Here is a 5,000-nt window from a genome sequence, read left to right as displayed (position 1 = left end):
TAACCTATTTTTGTTTACCTTTCAATTAAAATTCTCTCTCCCCCCCCTCTCTCCTCTTTCTTCACCCTTCAGTCTTTTACAACTTCACGACTCCTTCCTCCTCTCTCCTTCCTTCCCCTCATCATCCTCCCCTGGCCCTCTCCTTTCATCTCTCCCTCCTTCACCCTTTCTCCAATTTATTTTCCCTCTCCTCCCCTCCACCCCTCACCATATTGCTACGACGACCCTCACCACCCTCCTCATTTTGCATTCCCCTTCCCTCCCCTCTCTTCCTCCCCTTCTCCTACGCCTCTTTCTTGTCTTCCCTCGTTCTCTCCCTCTTATTTGTCCTCCCCTCTGTTTCCCTATCTGTCGTCTCTCGATTTTCTCCCTCCCTTATCCTCCCCTCCACCCCTCCCCTCCCCCCCCACCTGTGAGTCACCCCTCCCCCCACCACCAATATTAAAACAGCCATACAGATGAGTGAACTGAGAGACAGGTATTGTCTGTTTACCGTAGTGTGTGTGTGTGTGTGTGTGGGTGTGTGTGTGTGTGTGGGTGTGGGTGTGGGTGTGGGTGTGTGTGTGTGTGTGTGTGTGTGTGTGTGTGTGTGTGTGTGTGTGTGTGTGTGTGGGTGTGGGTGTGTGTGTGGGTGTGTGGGTGTGGGTGTGTGTGTGTGTGTGTGTGTGTGTGTGTGTGTGTGTGTGTGTGTGTGTGTGTGTGTGTGTGTGTGTGTGTGTGTGTGGGTGTGGGGTGTGTGTGTGTGTGTGTGTGTGTGTGTGTGTGTGTGTGTGTGTGTGTGAACAACCACAATCCAACTAACTCACCCAATAACTATCTCACCAAAACCACAACTACCACCATTACCACAATTTTATAACCACAACATTTCTATAAACCACCACCAACAACTCCATTACATCCCACAAAATAACTATCACTACCACAACTACAACCACCACAGTTACAAAAACCATCTCTCCCACCATCAGGACAAGTGTGTGTGGAAAGGGGGAGGAGGGGGAGAAAAGTGGAAGAGGGAAGGGGATGGAAGGAAAGGAGGTGGAAGGAAGGGGGTTGGTTAAGAGGTAATAATATCATATACCTATAACAAGTGACATTGGACCTTACACCTTAGTGCCACAAAGACGGAAATAGCAAGTCTTTGATCCCCTCCTCCTCCTCCCTTCCTTCCCAGAATAGCTAAGATGCCCCCTACCCTCCCTCCTCTCCCCTCCCCTACCCCCCCTCACCGTCCCTCTTACCCCCTCCTCCCACAGGTGTGCTCGCTATAGGTTATTTCGGTACCTGGCCCAAATAACACCTGTTCCCTCATTATCATCATCTTCCGTTCCATCTAACACCTGTCCCTCCTCCCCTCTTCTTCTATCCCCACCTTTCCTTCCTCCCTTCCTCCCCACTCTTATATTCTCTCTTTCTTCCCTCTCATCCCGTTATAAATATACCCCTCCCCACGTACCCACACCTGATATTCATTACCCGTTCTTACCTGCAAGCCTCACCGCCTCTGAAATATCCTCTCGTACAAAAAACAAACCTGACGTCACAATTAATCTGGCTACGTCCTAGCATTGTGAGGACCGCTTATAGAGGTGGGGTGGCGAGGGATTCAGTGATGTAATATATCTCGTGGCAGGGCAGGCAGGCAGGCAGGCAGAGGGCATGTGATAGACCAGTCATGTGTCACGCGATGAAGTCAGGCATTGCGATCCCGTATGACGATTTTTTACTCAATAATTTTTTTTCCCAGGGGTGTGTGTATGACCGATGACGTCAAGGCGCTCGAGTGATCTGATTGGCTAGAGACAATTATAAAAAGCGCAGAAAAATAATAAAAAAACTGTTGCGCGCGAACTTTTGGGTGGATCTCGTACGTAGTCAACTTCTCACGTCACTACCCACCACCACCGTCACCACCACCACCACCACCGTCCATCACCACACCACCTCGGTCACCACCACCTCTACCTGACATTAATACAACATATGTTTCTAGGTACTAGCCACCTACCAACACACACACACACACACACACACACAGTTTTTAGAGAGAAAGAATAGGAACTAACAAGATGAGGTAATCCACAGTTAACTTCCCCAAATTCTTCCCTCCTTCGCTTCCCCCCCTCCCCCACCGCCAGGTGTTGTGTTTGAGGCCAATGTAAGTGTGTGTGTGTGTGTGTGTGTGTGTGTGTGTGTGTGTGTTTCTTTTCTTATCTCCCCTCTTCCCGTCCTTCCCCTCTCATTCTTTATCCTACTCTCTCTCTATCTCCTCTCTCTCTCTCTCTTTGTTATTCTGGTTTCCCTATAATCTTCTCTCTCTCTCTCTCTCTCTCTCTCTCTCTCTCTCTCTCTCTCTCTCTCTCTCTCTCTCTCTCTCGCTCTCTCTACTCTCTCCCTTCAGCATCTCTGCGTCCTCTTTCTCTCCCCGTTCTCTCCCAAACCCACCTCTCTCCCCTCCCACCCCTCCCACCCTGTGCTTTCCCAACATGCCGCCCCCGTCCGCCCACACACAGGAGCCAAAGGTCAGAGTTGAATGAAGCCGCTCGACTCTGCTAGACTAAGGAGGCGGTGGGTCCTGACGCCGCTAGCTGGCAGAATACACACGTTTGGGGTCCTGGCGTGCAGTGGTTGGTCCTTTACCCCCCTGTGATCTCTCTCTCTCTCTCTCTCTCCTCTCTCTCTCTCTCTCTGTGTGTGTGTGTGTGTGTCTTGCTTTTAATACACGGAATTATTCATACATACATGCATACACGATTGCATACATACATACATACATACACACATGCATACATATATAAATACATATTCTGTATAAACACACGTATATAAAACTAATCTACACACACACACACACACACACACACACACACACACACACACACACACACACAACAGCAGTGGAAGTGGACCATATGTGTTCAACCAAGCCAAAAGATACGTTCAACGAGGCAAGGTTATGTTCAACGGGGCAAAGTTATGTTCAACGGGGCAAAGTTATGTTCAACAGGGCAAAGTTATGCAATCAATGAAGTAGAGTGATGTGTTCAACGAGGCAGTGATGTGTTCAACGAGGAAATGATGTGTTCAACGAGGCAGTGATGTGTTCAACAGGGCAGTGATGTGTTCAACGAGGCAGTGATGTGTTCAACGAGGCAGTGATGTGTTCAACGAGGTACTGATGTGTTCAACGAGGCAGTGATGTGTTCAACGAGGTACTGATGTGTTCAACGAGGAAATGATGTGTTCAACGAGGCAGTGATGTGTTCAACGAGGCAGTGTGTTCAACGAGGAGGTGTGATGTGTTCAACGAGGAAGTGTGATATGTTCAACGAGGCAGAGAGCGAGACGCCCTTTATAGACGGCAGACGAAGGAGTGCCGCCGCAGGCCAACAATGTCCTTCCCAGAATCCTTCCTCCTCTCTCCCTCTCACTTTCACCCCCACTCTCACTCCCTCTGTCTCTCTCTCTCTCACTTTCACCTTCTCTCTCTCTGTCTCACTCTCTCCCTTCTTGCTTTAACTCCTCTCTCTCTCTCTCTCTCTCTCTCTCTCTCCTCTCCAACCTCCTATCTCCTCTCATCACCTTTCCCTCCTCTCCCTCCTCACTCACATTCCCATCTTCTCTCCCACTCACTCACTCACTCACTCACTCACTCCTCCTTACTCCCCTCCCACTCACTCACTCACTCATCCTGTAAACACATTTCAAAAAACAAACAAGAGAACCAAAACGTAATTGGACATAATGGAAGAAGAGAGAAATAAGATAAAGATGGAAAATAGAAAGAATAATAAGAAAACGAAGGAGACGATGAACAACAACAACAACAACAGCATCAATAACAAAATAAAAAATAAGGAAGAAGAACAAGAACAAATAAGAAACATAAAAACAAGAATACGACAAAAACACAAATGAAACAAATACACAAATCAAATCAAAACAAAACAAACAGGCCCCACAAGAACACAACCACCTGTGCCCCCCTCCCTCCTCCCTAATGACTAAGGTGTGAACTAGGTGAGACAGACAGACAGACAATGAGACGAGGATTAGGACAGTCAGTAATCAGTGTTAGGTGATAGTTAGTGTACAGATGAGGAGTTAGATCAGAGAACAAGTATGTGGATAAGGGTTATATTTGGTGGTGATAGGGTAGTTGAGGGGGTGGTGATAGGGGTGGTGGGGGGTGGTGATGGGGTGGTGGGGGTGGTGATAGGGGTGGTGATAGGAAAGAAGGAGGAGAAGAGAAGAAGAGATGAAGAAGATAGGAAGAAGTAAGAAAAAGACGAAAGAAAAATTTGAAAAAATAAATATTCAACATAACATACACGCACCGCCCCCCCGCCTCAATACCAATACCAAATACAAGAGAGAGGAGTTGGGGGTAGGGTTGAGAGGTAGGAGAGGGGGTGGGTCAGCGTGTTACCCCGTTGGCCACACCCTCCTGACCTAGAGTCGACCCTGACCTACATCAGTGTCGAAGGAAAACCCCGAAAGCTGTGTAAGGTGTAAGGTATACATACATACATACATGCATATATACATAGTGTGTTACATACGACTTAGACATTTAGACTTGTCACTATACTGTCAAATATCTTCACTATACACACACACACACACACGTAGAGGCATGGTTTCGAAGCACCACACTAATCTGACCTGACCTGACCTGAACTTTGCTGCTCTAACTTTTACCTAGCAAAATATAACTTTATCACACCCCTTAACCTAACCTAAAATTCACCTAAGCTAACTCTTAACACAACACTAACCTGACCTGACAAAGTTAATCTTACCTAATCTGACGTAAACCTAACCTAACCTAACCGGAAATACAGTTTAATATGCTGGCATCTTCCTTCCTCCACCTCCTCTCTCTCTCTCTCTCTGTTTCTCGTCTCTTTCCTGCTCTCTCCTCTGACGTCAACTGTGCGTCACGCCTTCAGTCGAGTCACATCGGGTCAAGCTAGGGAGGCCAGAGTGGGTGGGGG

The 5,000-nt window shown here is 47.6% G+C and overlaps 1 protein-coding gene across 6 annotated transcripts in view; it reads right to left on the bottom strand.

Moving 5' to 3' along the window:
* LOC121880190 (ecdysone-induced protein 74EF-like) overlaps positions 1-5,000 on the bottom strand; it is a 207,993-nt gene that overhangs the window by 43,632 nt on the left and 159,361 nt on the right. The gene's annotated exons all lie outside the window — the stretch shown is intronic.

This window comes from Homarus americanus, unplaced genomic scaffold (assembly GCF_018991925.1).
Source record: "Homarus americanus isolate GMGI-L3 unplaced genomic scaffold, GMGI_Hamer_2.0 scaffold30108, whole genome shotgun sequence".
Lineage (NCBI taxonomy): Eukaryota > Metazoa > Arthropoda > Malacostraca > Decapoda > Nephropidae > Homarus > Homarus americanus.
This window is presented reverse-complemented; position numbering and strand designations above follow the sequence as displayed.